This window comes from Armigeres subalbatus, chromosome 2 (assembly GCF_024139115.2).
Source record: "Armigeres subalbatus isolate Guangzhou_Male chromosome 2, GZ_Asu_2, whole genome shotgun sequence".
NCBI classification, from domain to species: Eukaryota; Metazoa; Arthropoda; class Insecta; order Diptera; family Culicidae; genus Armigeres; species Armigeres subalbatus.
Genome location: NC_085140.1, coordinates 103141870 through 103158094, shown reverse-complemented (window position 1 = coordinate 103158094; position 16225 = coordinate 103141870). Strand labels below are relative to the sequence as shown.

Sequence of the window (16225 nt, the reverse complement as noted above, 5' to 3'; positions counted from 1 at the left end):
TCGACATCAGGGGCCGTCCACAAAGTACGTCACGCCTCTAGGGGGGAGGGGGGTTCTGAGCAGCGTGACGATCCATACAAAAATTTTAGGGGTTTGTTACAAAAAACGTGACGAAGGGGGGAGGGGGGGTCGAAAATCGTCAATTTTTGCGTGACGTACTTTATGGATCTTCCCTCAAAAACTTTTCAAAATCTGAACAATTTGAAATTACAAAAAAATCAAAGGGGCGATTTAAATATGACGTCGACTACTTTTTGAGACCCCCCTCCCCCTCCGCCACGCTTTTTTTGTATATTTAATATATGTAGTGTCACAAAATCTTAGTCCCCCCCCCCCTAAAACGAAGCTGTGTCAACAAAAGGTCGAAGGTCAAAAGGTCGAAATCTCGAAGGTCAAAATGTCGAAGGACAAAAGGTTGAAAGGACAAAAGGTCGAAGGGTCAAAAGGTCGAAAGGACAAAAGTTCGAAGGGTCAAAAAGTTGGATATGTGTCATAACGTCGAAGGTCTAAAGGTCGAAAGAACAAAAAGACAAGAAATGAGATGGGAGTTGTGACTAGTGACAAGTGAGATGCCAGATAGAAGTAGTTAGCATAGATAAATGAGAAGTGAGAAGTGTAAAGGAAGAAATAAAAAGTAAAAAGTGACAAGTGAGAAATGTGATGTGAGAACTGATAAACGGAGAAGTAAGAAGAGAGATGTAAATAAGAAGGTAAAAGGAAAAAAGAAGAAAGGAGGAATATAGTAAGAAAAAGGATGAGGACGGATGAGGAATGAAGAATAAAGAAAGAAGAAGGAAGATGGAAGAAGGAAAAAAAGGAAGAAGGAAGAAAAAAGGAAAATAGAAGAAGGAAGAAAGAAGGAAGGAAGAATAAAGAGAGAACCCACAATGTACCGAAACAAAAAAAAGAAAGAGGAAGCAAGTAACAGGAAAAGAGAAGAAAGATGGAAAAAATGAGGAACAAAGAAGAGAGAAATAAGGAAGAAAGAAGGAAAAAAGAAGAAATAAAGAAGAAAGATGGAAGAAATAAGGAACAAAGAAGAGAGAAATAAGGAAGAAAGAAGAAAGAAAGAGGGATGAAAGAAGGAAGAAAAGAAGAAGAAAGAAAGAAGGATGAAAGAAGGAAAAAAGAAGCAAAGAAAGAAGAAAGAAAAGAAAGTAGAAAGTAAAACAGGAAACAAGAAGAAAGAAGAAAGAAAAAAGGGAGAATGAAAGAAAAAGGAGTGAAGGAAGAAAAAGCAAAAAAAGGAAGAATGGAGAAAAAAAAGAAGAAAGCAGGAAGAAAGAAGGAAAAAAAAGAAGGAAAAAGGAGGAAGAAAAAAAGAAGAAAAAAGAAATAAAGAAGGAAGGAAGAAAAAAAAAAGAAGGAAAAAGGAAAAAAGGAAAAAAAGAAAGTAGGAAAAAAGAATGGAGAAAAACGGAAGAAAGGGAGAAGAAAGGGAGAAGAAAGGAAGAAAAAAGGATGAAAGAAGGAATAAAAAAGAAAAAAAAGGAAGAGAGAAGCAAAACAGAAGGATTAAAGAAGGGAAAAAGAAGGAAGGAAGAAAAACAGGAAACAAAAAGCAAGAAAAAGGGGGAAGAGAGAAGAAATAAGGAAAAAAGAAGGAAGAAAGGAGTAAAAAAGAAGAAAAAAAAGATGAAAAAAGAAGTAAGCAAGTAGGAATAAAGAAGAAAAAAAGAAAGAAGAAATAAGAAAGAAAAAAGAGGAAAGAAAGAAGAAAGATGAAGCAAAAAAGGAAGAAGAAAAAAAAAGAAAGAAGTTAGAAATAAATAAGATGAAATGTGTCAGGAAGAAGGAAGAAAGAAGTAAGAAAAAACAAAGGAGGAAAAAGAATTAAAGAAAGGAAATATATGATGTAAGAAGGAAAAAGGAAGAAGGAAAAGAATACAAGGAAAAAAGAAGAAGAAATAAGAAAGAAGGAAGAAAAAAGAAAAACCTTTCGTCCTTTCGACCTTTTGTCCTTCGACCTTTTGACGCAGTTTTTTTGTTTCGACCTTTTGTCCTTCGACCTTTTGTCCTTCGACCTTTTGACCTTCAACCTTTTGTCCTACAGCCCTCTGAAACCGGTCTTGGGCGGTAGAGGGTTAATAGGAAAATATATTCCGTAAGACATGATCAAGAAAAACAATAAAATTCCTGCAATTTTCCCTTGAGCATATAATATCAATCATTCCACGTCGAGCATCCGAGCAAGACGGTTGTAAATCCGCGTACGATCTGCTTCTCTTTTAATTTTTTTTTCTGAAGTACAGGTAGAGGTTTTTTTTTCACAAGTGTTTTGAAGCATAGTGCTTGAGTGTAAGTGGTGCTTAGCTGAAGCAGTTAAGTAGCCATTTCGTTGCTTTTGCAAGACAACGCAAAATTTTGCAGTTTCTTCGGCGTCCATCGCAGGCGCAGGGATCATCGCCCCACGCCGACAGCATCCATCGTACGTCACCAACAACATAGACGCTGCCGTCCTGCCACCATCCATCCACCAAGTTGCAGTGTTGTCTGCAGCACGCCAACAACATCAACAACAGCGTGGTTCGCTCCGACCGCACCACCGGCGAGTTTCCATCCAGTCAGTGTGTGCTGCCAGTACCCTTAGCCGGCGACACAGCAGTGTGAACGCAAGTATTTACTTGAGCTCCCTCTCATTGTTCCCCTCTCTTCACCATCTTATTGGAATAGTTTTTTTTAACTCGTCTTCCCCTCTGTTCCAAATTTGTGTGTGTGTGTGTGTGTGTGTGTGTGTTTTTTTTCCTAAACAATGGAGGGGGAATCTGCTCAACAGACATCCTGGGTTGACCAGGAAGTGCTGGGTTAGGGGCCACCTCCAATGAGGGAGGCAGGACTGCATCCCCGACCAGCTAAACCGTTTCCATTGCCGCCAAGCCCATCGTCCCTTCGGTACAACCAGAAAGTAATGCTTCAAAGGGGGGCCAGTGCATAACGCACCCTCGAGGTTAGCTGCGTGTCCTTGCAGCATCGAACATCGTGACTCGCTTTTTAGAAGAACACCATGGTATCGTGCCAGCGCATTGCCGGCTTTCCAGGTGGCCTTACCACGCCCTATGTCCTCGGAAGGTGGGCAGGGTCGACTTCGCGCCTGCTTCCCTCTGCACGACTGGTATCAAGAATGATGATGCCGCGTGCACCCCAAATTGACCTTTCTGCGATAGGGCCTATTCGCCAGCACACAGAGGGACTTGCCGACGCGGTGCCTACGCCTGCCCCAGCCTTGACGAGGACCCCTTTCCGTCCTCGGGCTCGGAACCCGCCCGGTTGACCGACGCCGCGAAAGCGACGATACCATGTTGTTTTTCACGCGGTCACTTGTTCGATAAAAGGATTGAGTTCGACCACAGGGCACCGGTATGACCCATGAAGCCGACTCCGAACCCTTGGACCACCTCTTATTTGCGCCTGAACTAGCCATCCCTCGAGTCCACGCGCCACCTTCTGTGTAGCTCCGAGACGATTTGGACGATAGCCGATAAAACGGCGTTCCAGCCAACTTCATCTTTACACATCCTCCGAACTAGGTTGTCCGGGGTAGTGTCCAGACCACATGTGGCAAGCATGTGGTCACGCATTGTGCGAAAACGCGGGCACACGAACAACATGTGTTCCGCCGTTTCCTCTAAACCAACGCACACCGGACACTCGGGCGAGGCCGAGTGTCCGAACCGGTGTAGGTACTGTCTGAAGCAACCATGGCCTGTAAGGACCTGGGTCAGGTGGAAAGTGATTTCCCCATGGCGCCTCTTGACCCACGTACCTATCTCCGGTATCAACCTATGTGTCCATCTACCTTTAGTGGAACTGTCCCACGCACGCTGCCATTTGACCATTGAGGCCAACCTGACAGTCCTGCGGATGCCTCTCGTGCCGCGCATTTCAAAGCACTCTATGTCTTCACCGATAACGATGTCAATAGGCATCATACCGGTGATGACGCAGAGTGCATCGTGCGACACGGTACGGTACGCGCTCGCAACTGTTAGGCACATGAGCCTATACGTACTTTCTAACTTCGTTCTGTAGCAGTTAATACGCAGGGCCGTGCCCTGTTGGCCCCCATACCTCAGTATGGACAGAGCAACGCTAGCCAGAAGCTTGCGCTTGCTGGCATAAACCGCAGAGCTATTGGACATCATCCGGGACAATGCCACTATAGCTGTGGAGGCACGCTTGCAGGCGTAATTGACGTGGCTATCAAAAGTGAGCTTATCGTCGATTATTACCCCAAGAGTTTGATTGAGCGTTCAGAGGTGATCGTGCAGTTGCCTGCCCTTATCACCGCTTGCTGCTCCGACTTTCGGTTGTTAACAACAACCACCTCAGTCTTGTGGTGAGCCAGTTCTAACTTCCTGGAACTCATCCACTCCTCCACAATTGCGATCGAGTGGGCTGCAGTCAACTCCACCTCTTCGATCGATTCGCCGTAGACCTCCAGCGTAATATCGTCAGCGAAGCCGACGATTACCACGCCCACCGGGAACTTCAACCTCAAGACACCGTCGTACATGACGTTCCATAATACCGGACCCAGTATGGAACCTTGTGGAACCCCTGAGGTTATGTCAACGCACTTCCGACCCGCCTCCGTGTCGTATACCAGTACTCGATTCTGGAAGTAACTTCCGAGAATCTTGTACAGGTACTCGGGAATTCCAAGACGCAGGAGCGCATCTGCAATAGCTGCCCAACTGGCACTATTGAAAGCATTCCTCACGTCGAGAGTCACTACTGCACAATAGCGAACTCCCCTCCTCTTACGCTGGATAGCTATCTCCGCGGATTTGGTAACCGACAAGATAGCGTCTACGGTCGACTTACCCTTTCGGAAGCCAAACTGGTTACTCGATAGACCATCCGCACCCTCCGTGCGTATCAACAACCTGTTGAGGATGATCTTCTCGAGCACCTTCCCCGCCGTATCAAGCAGGCATATTGGTCTATATGCCGACGGATCCCCAGTGGTTTTCCGCCTTTGGCAATAGGACCAAGCTCTGCCTTTTCCATGCTTCAGGGAAGACTCCCTCGTCCAGGCATCTCTGCATGACAGATCTGAACATCTCGGGAGCCTCGGCAATAGCCGCTTTAATGGCCAGGTTCGGAATACCATCCGGTCCTGGCGCCTTACCTACACTAAGGGACTGTGCAATCCCCGCAAGTTCCGCCACAGTTACTCTTCCCTCGTCGGCCACCCTGGCTCCTGGCAGCTCCACGAAGGGTGGCCAGGGGCTTGGGTCGTGACGTGGGAAGAGCCCCGCGATGATCCTCTCCAGCATCTCTGGAGACCGCTCTGTAGGGGTCATCGCCCCACGTGTCTTGGCCATTACGACCCTATAGGCGTTACCCCATGGATTCGCGTTGGCACTTTGACACAGGCCCTCGAAGCAGGCTTTTTTGCTTGATCTAATCTCAGTCTTCAGAGCGGCTCTAGCAGCCACGAACGCCACCCGTCGTTCAACACGCTCCTCTTCTGTGCGTGCTCGCTGCATCCGCCTCCTTGCCCGTAGGCAGGCGCGGCGCAGGTTCGCAATTGCTTGAGTCCACCAGTAAGCCGGTGGGTGGACTTTCCTAGGCATGGTGGCATCGCATGCACGCGAGAGTACTGTTACCAGCTGCTCGCCACTCAGACCGAGAGTATTGTGCTCGCGGCGGAGCGCTTCCTTAAACACCTCGTCGTCGAAGTATGATGTCTTCCACATACGAGGACTAGGCCTCGCCCCTTCTTCCGTCCGCGGAATGCTGGTCGTATAGTCGATACTGTAGCGCCAGGTGGTCGCTGTGAGTGTAGTCATCATCTACCCTCCAGTTCGAACTACTCGTTTGGCCAGGGCTCCAGAACGTAACGTCGATAATCGACTCGGCACCGTTCCAGCTGTAGGTATTTTTGGTACCGACATTAGCCAAGTCCACATCCAACATGGCCAGTGATTCCAGCAGGATCTGCCCCCGTTGATTCGTGGATCGGCTTCCCCATTCCACGGCCCAAGCGTTGAAGTCCCCCGCTATCACCACCGGCCTACGCCCCATCAAGTTAGCCGTCAAACAATCTAGCATTCGACCGAACTGCTCGATCGACCATCGAGGAGGCGCATAGCAGCTGCAGAAGAAGACCCGTTGATTTTAGCAATGACGAAGCCCTCGTGTGTCGAAGACACCAACTCTTGAACTGGGTATTTCCCCGTTGTCCATATCGCCGCCATTTGAGACCCATCGGTGACCCAATTACCGTTCCTGGCGAGTACCCGGTAAGGATCTGCTATGATGGCGATATCCGTCCCCATTCCGCAACTGTCTGACACAGCAGTTGCTGGGCTGCATCACTGATGGTTCAGGTTTAGCTGCGTTACCTGCACTGTGATTTTGCAACACGCTTAAACGCCGGGCACTTCGAACCCCCATGGGGTGCTTGCTGTTCGCAGCTTTGCTGGAACAGATCAAACAGTTGGGAGGGTTCGTGCAGCATTGTGCCTTATGTCCTCCAATCCGCAGCGTCGACAGAGCTTGCTTCTGTCAGGGCCTTTGCAGTCCCATTGCTTGTGCCCCGGTTCCAGGCACTTGAAGCAAACTTCGGGTTGCTCGTATATGCCCACAGGGCATACCGACCACCCCACCTTGACGCTCCCTAACTTGACTACCTTGAGGCGTCAGCTGCAGGTAGCCGAACCAATGCTACCTGTGTCCCTGCTGGACCTTTCCGTAGCCGAACGGCTGCGGTGGACGCCTCCACTTCACACTGTCGCCGCAGTGCCGTGACGAGCTCTTCGACTTCGGTGATCTCGTCCAGGTCTTTAACCCTTAGATTCACCTCCGTCGTGAGTGCCCTCACCTTGACCGTCTCGCCTAGGACTTCCTCCGCCAACTTCTTGTAGGCGGCGCCCTTTTGCGAGACGCCCCGCTTTAGCTCGAGGATCATCTCGCCCGTCCGGGTACGTCTTATTCGACGTACGTCGGCGCCGAGTTCACCGAGCTTGACGTCACTCCTCATCGCCTTCAAGACGTCCGAGTACTTAGCCTCGTCCGTTTTGATGACTAGGGCATCGCCCTAGCGATTGGCGCCTACCCTAGACTTTCTGCTACCCTCATTCGCCTGGGCCTTCTTTTCGGCCCTTGACGTCTTCGGTTTCCTCCTTGTTTAGTTTTAAAATAGATTGTGTTCCAAACCAAAACGAAATGGACACCAGTAACGCTAAAATTTCCTCTACGAGCCCTCGTCCCAAGGTCTACCCTCACGACTCTAGTGGGCCGTATGTTGTTTTATTTCGACCCAAAGGCAAACGTTTGAATATCAGCCAGATCTGCAAAAGTCTGGAAAAGCGATTTTCGTCTGTCACGATCATTGACATGGTTGGGTCCAGTAAGCTTCACGTCGTGAGATTGCCACCTGTGAGCTTTTCACTCTCGAATATAAGGTGTATTTACCGTCAGCAGTGTGTGAGATCGCGGGGGTGGTGACGGAGGGAAGTATGACATGTGACGATTTGAAACAAGGTTTCGGTCGTTTCAAGAACGTTTCTTTGCCTCCTGTTGCGATACTGGATTGCAAACAAATGTATTCGGTATCGCAGGAGGGAGAGAAGCGGATTTATTACCCGTCTGACTCTTTCTGCGTCACCTTTTCCGGGTCCGCACTGCCTGACTACGTAGTGATTGGCAAACTTCATCTACCTCTTCGGCTGTATGTACCGAATGTGATGAACTGTGTTAATTGTAAGCAGCTGGGCCACACCGCTCAGTACTGCTGCAATAAACCTCGCTGTGCATCATGCGGAGAGAAGCATGTGGAGGGGGCGTGCCAGTCGGCACCGAAATGTGTCTATTGTAACGAAAGCCCTCCACATGCTCTTGAAGTTTGCCCAACGTACATACAACAGCAAATCCACCAGAAGCGGTCTTTTCAGCAGCGTTCTCGGGGAAGTTACGCCGAAATGTTGAGGAAGGCCGCTTCTCCAGTCGTTTCTGACACCATCTACTCGTCTCTTCCTATGGACGATCAAGGTAGCTATGACTCCGAGGTTGGAAATGGGGCTCCCTTTGTTTTCAATGGCTCAACGAGGAAGAGAACAAAACAGAGCCAGCAACCCTCGAAAAAGCCTAGAAAACAGCCTCAAAGTGAGCCCCAATCCAACATGGTCAAATTCAAAGCGGGTGGAAATACTCAAAAACGTTCAACTTTTGTGGTTTCACATCGGGATGATTAGTTCTATCAAGGCACTCCGATCGATGAAACCAGTTAAGCACGCATCTTACTTTCTTGCAAACATAAGAGAGCAGATGCGGGATTTGGTCGAAAGATCTTTCAAAATTACCTTTGTATGGGTCCCATCCCATTGCCTAATCTATGGCAATGAGAAGGCGGAGCACGCTTTGCGCTAGCAAAGGTGGGCGCACATGAAGGGCGCACAGGATTTTTTCCATAGTTCCTAAAGTTTCTGCGCGAGCGTGGTTCAGAGGTGAGGACTTAAGTCGAGGCTTCATTCGCGCGATGTCGAGGCTTATGTCCAATCACTATTCACTAAACGCACATCTCCACAGGATTAAACTGGTTGATAGCAATCTATGTAGGTGCGGAGCCGGTTACGATGACATCGATCACGTAGTTTGGTTTTGCACGGAAAATGACGCGTCAAGAGTGAAACTATTGGAAACCCTTGTGGCCAGAGGTAAACAACCCTTCAGGGAAGTTCGAGGTGTTTTGGGAGATCGCGATGTGGTTTATATGCAGGCCATCTATGCCTTCCTTTGCTCGTCTGACATCAAAACTACCTCATTTTTTTTCTAACTCAGTTTTTTTTTCTTGTCTCTGTCTTATTGTTCCGTGTACCATGAAGCTCTGGCCATCCGGAAGATGCTCCCTGAAGAACCAAACCTCGAGCACGACGCTACGCTACACCAGTCATGTCAAATACCCGGATGAGCAGCTGAAATACCTCAAACCAAAATCCCTACCCCGTCCGTCCCTAAACTACGTAATCTCACCTTGAGTCGCCACGAGTATCTTGGTCTATGTCCCTTCCTCGTACTAACTGCAAATAATAATGATACCAATTGTAAATATCAAAAAGAATCTCGGCTCCGTTAAGTGTTATACACGCCTGAGCCTGTCAAATAAATGCAATTGATAAAAAAAAAACAAAAACATCGGGATGATCGAGAGTTTCCACCGCTTCCGGGAACATCTAAAATCTCAGATGCCCTCATTTTTGCGATTTCTCAGCCAGAAAGAGAGCATAGAGAGCGAGCAGAAGAGCTCCCGAGCGCTCCAATGTTCACTCTTTCTGCCAACATGGAGCTCATCCTCAACTTCTTTGATGCTTCCGAACCAGTGAAGAACATGGTCAAAGTGTTCTTCCTATTCTGACTCCTCTCATGAAGCAGCTGGCTTCAAAAATACCCCTCCTCTAGTCATTTGAATCCTTCGAAGGCTAACTTAGTCAATAAGGGTAAAATGATTTCGATTCTACAGTGGAACTGTCGAAGTATTCTTCCAAAATTAGATATTTTCAAATTTTTAGTTAACAAATTACAATGCGATGCTATTGCTTTACACGAAACTTGGCTAACACCAGATGTCAACCTTCATTTTCCTGATTTCAACATAATCCGCCGCGATCGGGCAAATCGATATGGAGGAGTGCTTCTAGGGATCAAAAAACAGCACTCATTCTATAGAGTCGATCTTGCGCCAATGTCTGGCACCGAAGCTGTCGCATGTCAGGTGAATATTCGAGGAAAAGACTTTAGTATCGCCTCGAGGAGAGAAGATTTTTCACAGACGGGTCCAAAATGGATGACTTCACTGGTTTCAATGTTTTCAACGTCATAGCACCAACTTTGAGCTCAAAGAGCCTAGTTCTGTGTATACTGCTGAGATAGCAGCTATACACTATTCACTCGAGCAAATTGCATCCCTACTTCCTGACCACTTTTTCATTTTCACCGACAGTCTAAGGTCATTGAAGGCTGTTCTGTCAATGAAATCGGTGAAGCACTCAGCGTATCTTTTAAACGGGATAAGGAAAGCATTGAGTGTTTCATCAAAACGGCCATTCACAATCACCGTGGCTTGGGTCCCTTTTCAGTGCTCGATCCCGGGAAATGAGAAAGCGAAGTTTTTGGCTAAGGTGGGCGCTATGGAAGGTGAGATTTACTATCGGAAAATCACCTTCGATGAATTTTCACATTAGTTCGTCAGGAAACCTTGAACAGCTGGCAACATAAATGGACAAATGGGGAGTTGGGTATATGGCTGTATTCAAGACGCCCGCAGGTGTCGAAGCGTCCACGGTTCAAAAAATTGAATATGGGACGAGATTGGATTGGACAAGGTGATGGTCTTTCGTGTCTGCTATTCAACATCGCTTTGGAGGGAGTAATACGAAAGGCAGGGATTGACACGAGTGGTACGATTTTTACGAAGTCCGTCCAGTTATTTGATTTGACACGTAACTTTGAGGGGATGGAGGAAGCCTACATCAGACTGAAAAGCGAAGCTAAACGGATTGGACTAGTCATCAACACGTCGAAGACGAAGTACATGATAGGAAGAGGCTCAAGAGAGGTCAATGTAAGCCACCCACCACGAGTTTCTATCGGTGGTGACGAAATCGAGGTGGTTGAAGAATTCGTGTACTTGGGCTCACTGGTGACCGCCGATAACGATACCAGCAGAGAAATTCGGAGACGCATAGTGGCTGGAAATCGTACGTACTTTGGACTCCGCAAGACGCTACGATCGAATAGAGTTCGCCGCCGTACCAAACTGACTATCTACAAAACGCTTATAAGACCGGTAGTTCTCTACGGACACGAGACCTGGACGATGCTCGTGGAGGACCAACGCGCACTGGGAGTTTTCGAAAGGAAAGTGTTGCGTACCTAGGGACGTTCCGATACTTCAAAATATCGATATCTGATTCGATACGATAATCGAATCAAAGTATCGATATCACCGATATATTGGAATGAAAATATCGATATATCGGAAAATCATATGATATTTCAAAATCCCTAAAATATATCTGTTTTTGTTATTGTTTATTTTCTATCATATTAATCCTTTATAAAAATAATTGAAAATGATTTTTCCTAACTACCCAAGCAACCAAAAGTTCACATTGTACTTAAATTTGTTCCTAACCGAACCAATTGGTTCACTTTTGGTTCACTTTTGATTCACATCAAGTTCCAAGCACCTTAACAGAACTTCAAAGTCCACTTTTGCGCTCCAGCCATACAGAAAATTACTTAAAATGCAAGCTGATTAAGCCAAAACATCCCATCTTATTCGTAATTTTGGTTGCTTGGGTAGTCCACTATGCGTCTAGTGCATAGCTTCCCAAAGTTGGGGGTCGCGACCCCCTTCCATAAGATTTACACAGGCTGGGGGGTCGCGACCCACCACTTTGGGAAACTATGGTCTAGTGGTGTGGCGGTTCAATTTATTCGTCCGCCTGAATTTGAAAAATCAATTGAATTTTCGAAGAAAAAAATGCTAAAAAAAATTTTCAATTGCCTTTGAAAACCGCTTGGGAAAAATTCTGCTTTTAACATTTACTATCAATGAAAAACTGTCTCCAGAATTTCAAGGGAAGTTTTTTTTTATTTTCATAGAACATTCAGAATGTCCACGACAAATGCTCTTAAATATTCAGAATTTACAAAAAGAATTCTCTATAGTTTTCACAGGAAATTCTATTTAAATGATTTTCTCTTGGATTTCTATGTGGCATTCTTTAAAATATCCACGAGAATTTTTTCTTTGATAAAAAACTTACTGAATTTACGGGGAAATGTTTAGTAGAAACTATTCTGATTCTCTTAAGCAGAAAATTTCAACTGAAGTTTTTTTTTCATTTAAAAAAAAATCAAAAATTACGAAGAGATATTTTGAACTTCCAAAGGAAATTGTCTTCAATCGTCACAGAAAATTATTTATAATTTACACAGAACATTCTTTTGATTTTCCAGAAGAAATTACAAAAGGATTTTTTTTAATGTCAAAAAATCCATTTTTTTATATTTCCTCATGAAATTCTTCCATATTCTTCTATAGGAACATTTCATTGAGTGAAAAATTAAGGACCAGCAGCGGTGTGTCAAGTTTTGCACAGCATTGTACTAATGCAAAATTTTCTATGGTGGCTTGTTGCCATCACCGTCCGAGGCGGTAGCGGACATGCCAATCCATATCATCCACGCTACCGATAAAAATCATTTTCCCTTTTAAATATAAGGCATATAAAATCTATTATATTGTTATTGCTACTGGATTTGCCTATTTATTTTATCATGTGAAGTATTTTCTCTCTTATGCTGATTTTTCTGTGTTTTTTCTGATTCGATATATTGATATCGAAAGCGAAAATATCGATATCATCGATATATTGAAAGCAAAATATCGATACAAAAATATCGGATATCGAAACAAATGTATCGATATTCCGATATATCGGAAATATCGGAACGTCCCTATGCGTACCATCTATGGTGGGGTGCAGATGGCGGACGGTACGTGGAGGAGGCGAATGAACCACGAGTTGCATCAGCTGTTGGGAGAACCATCCATCGTTCACACCGCGAAAATCGGAAGACTGCGGTGGGCCGGGCACGTAGCCAGAATGTCGGACAGTAACCCGGTGAAAATGGTTCTCGACAACGATCCGACGGGAACAAGAAGGCGAGGTGCACAGCGGGCAAGGTGGATCGATCAGGTGGAGGACGACTTGCGGACCCTCCGCAGACTGCGTGGTTGGCGAAGTGCAGCCATGGACCGAGCTGAATGGAGAAGTCTTTTATGTGCAGCACAGGCCACTCCGGCCTTAGTCTGATGATAAATAAATAAACGAGATTCGAACTATGTGTCGTCTAATGTCACTTCAAATGCACATCTTTTCAGAGTGGGGCTCTCGGAAGGAAATCTCTGTGTTTGCGGCGAGGACCATCAGGACATCGATCATGTCGTGTGGGCGTGCGAGGAGCATCGTTGCCCCAGATCTGAGCTAGCTGAACATGTCCGGGTCCGAGGAAAACAACCAAAGCCTATAAGAGAAGTGTTGTCGGGCCTTGATCTCGAGTACATGTCCCTGGTCCACCAATTTTTGAAAGTTGCTGATATAAGACTGTAATCATAGTCTGCCCTTCCCCTTGTCTATCGTACCCTATAACGAATGTCTTTCTCTCGTTGTACATTTGAATGTCTGTCGTTAATCCCTTCCGTATGTCTTCCTCTCGTTGTTGTTTCTCAAAAAAAATGTTTGTCCCGTTACAGATGTGAAACATCGCGAGCAATGTCAAATTTGTGAATATCAGCATCGTAATTACTTAAGTACCCTAGAATCCAAACCTAACACTATGTATAAGAATCTAGAAATGTATTGTTAAACATGATTTCGGCTCCGTAACGCTTCACGGCAAATGAGCCTTCCAAATAAACGAAAGATTAAAAAATGACCACAATGTCCATTAATGAGCATGAGCATGAGCATGAGCATGATGACCGTGCATTTCGTAGTTGCTACTCCGTGATCGACCAGAACAATCGCAATTGCACAGGGAACCAATGGATGGAAGCATGGGATATGCACTCCAACCTCAATGTGCACAGTCCGAGAGCACTAGTATTTTGGATGGTCGATAACGGCGCTGGCCACGTTCTCACGGTCATTGGGAATGCGAAGGAATTGATGATGCAGTCACTCGCCCACTGCAAGCCGAGAACACCTCTGCACTCGCCACGAGTTCCTGCGGAATTTTATTGGAATCTGGGGGTTAGGGGTTTTATGGCAGAGGTTCGTCTTGGTTAACGGGTTGCCAGCCAATGTGATAGTAATGAAAGGGTGGTGGTAGTATTCTAATTCGATGCCGAAACGAACTTTTTCGCTCATTTCGAATTCTAACAGTTACCTGCTAGAACTAACTAATCCAGTTGTAGTTATAGGGGGATAGAAGATAGAAATGGTATGAAAGCCCATTTCCAGTTCTAGCGATTGCTAGAACATGAGAAATATATGAAAAGATACAAAGTAGGAGAATGGAACGGGCCTGGGATTGAACCCACGACCTCCTGCGTATGAGGCAGAAGCGGTAGCCATATGACCAACAAGCCCGTTTAAATGACCACAATGTCCATTAATATACAAAAACCCAACTTAATTCATCGAGTAGTGATACTGCCTTTCTCGTATTTAGTTAAGACATAAACCTCATATGGCGCTTATGTAGTTCGGTTCGATGTACCATTTTCTTTATAACTTTCAAACGCAACGATCGATCTTTATCAAATTGAAAAGTGATCAACTAGGCTTTGCCCTCTGTCGAATAAAACTTGTTGTGAGAAAATCGGTCAAGGATTACTTTATGAAAAGTTGTCTAATGTTTTTCTTAGCTTTTGTGTACACACATTCACACACATATACACATTCATACACACGGACGGACAGAAATGTGCTCAGCTCGTCGAGCTGAGTCGATTGGTATATAACACTATGGGTCTCTGGGCCTCCTTTAAAAAGTTCGTTCTTGGAGTGAAGTAATAACCTTTCGGTACAACTTTGGTGTACGAGAAAGGCAAAAATGCTCATGTCTAGGCAATTTTCGGATTGGAAATTGTGTCGATTTCCCTGGGCATAAAAGTATCATCGTGTTAGCCTCATGATATACGAATGCAAAAATGGTAACCTGGCTTAGAAACCTCGCAGTTAATTACTGTGGAAGTGCTTAATGGACACTAAGCTTGCGAGGCGGCTGTATCCCAGTGTGGGGATGTAATGCCAATAAGAAGAAGAAGCTCATGACAATTTTGAGTAGAGTGAGTCCCACTATTAATATTAAAACAAAACCTCCCGAAGCCGTAATGTTCATGGCATCATCATACGAGACCAAAATACGAAAGTGCCATAAAACTTATTCTTCGCTCTCAACCATCGTTATGAGACCATCAACATTGTCAGCCATACTTATCTGCTTATTTAATCACCCTCCTCGGAATCGTCGCATGTCGAAATCGTTGATTCGGAATAGTATAAAAAAGAAAATCCAATAACAGACATCCAATGTGCTACCTCTTCATTCCTTCCAGCACAATTTGAATTGTATCTTAGTGAAACTTCTGTGCCAACTGGAATCAAACTGTCTGCATGTTTGAATAAGCACAATCCTACCACTTTCCATGCCAAATGGTCACAAAGACGACATTCCTTCATCTAAATACTCTTGTACACATAGCTTCTCAACTTGCTCGCTCCAATGAAGAGCTTTTTCGTACCCACATAATTCCATGCAAAAACAGTCAGGCGACAAAGTTCCTCCCCATCCTTAGAAAGGATATGAATAAACCAGTTCGAAACCAAACTCACCAATGTGATGGACAGGCTGCTGGTGCTTCGTAAAAGCCTGCCGAACCACCTGCACCATCCGAAACGAACGCTGCTCAATCACGTGAAGGAAGGTGTTCACGGAAGCGGCTCGTGCGGCAGCGATGAACATCAACAATTCAACTATTATCCTTGGCTGTCCCTGCACAACCACACAGACACACTGCAGTTTCACTGAGCGAAGCCCTTTACTTCGTTATCAAAACCAGTACGGTCCGTTAGGTACCTATCTGGCGTACGCGGCTGCCGCCATCACAACCGGAAGTACCAATTCTTTGCACCCCACAAAGCCCCTCGCCCTACTCCACCATCCTCAACCCCCTTCCAATTTCAACCTTGATTTTCACTTTTTCACTTTCACTCACACCCCTCACAATTTCTGTGGCCCAACTGGTTGCAGAGCTTTCCCATAGAAGACTTTCAACTCCGATCGCGATGAGTATCCGAACCGAACTGAACCGTCGAGTGTTGGGAAAACCGGAAAGAACCTTTTCCCGCACACGGTGCGGAAAATTGGAGAATTTCCATCTCGGAGCTCACGAGAGCCATACGCCGCACTCGCCTCGACAGCGATGAGAGTGAGACTGATCGGAAAAGGCACGTGAGCGGAGAATAGTCGTTGTTTACACGAATTGTAAACAACGCGGTCGTGCCGGCTCGCTTATCACAACGACGATATCAAACTGCGGAGCTGGTACCAACACTGATAATGGAGCACGCTGTGTGCGCCCCAGTTTTATTGTTATACGGGTTTTTGTACCATATTGACTTAATCAGTAGGGGAGGAAAATCGGATCAAGTATGACAAAATGCCTACCTAGGACGTAAAGATTCATAACATTGCAAACATT

The 16225-nt window shown here is 45.7% G+C and overlaps 1 long non-coding RNA gene across 1 annotated transcript in view; it reads right to left on the bottom strand.

The window, feature by feature from the left end:
- The window catches only part of LOC134214814 (uncharacterized), a 58343-nt gene extending 42442 nt beyond the window's left edge, over positions 1-15901 (bottom strand). Inside the window, exon 1 of the long non-coding RNA XR_009979923.1 lies at positions 15357-15901. This is a non-coding gene — a long non-coding RNA (uncharacterized LOC134214814). The remainder of the gene's footprint in view (positions 1-15356) is intronic.
- Positions 15902-16225: the final 324 nt, after the last annotated feature.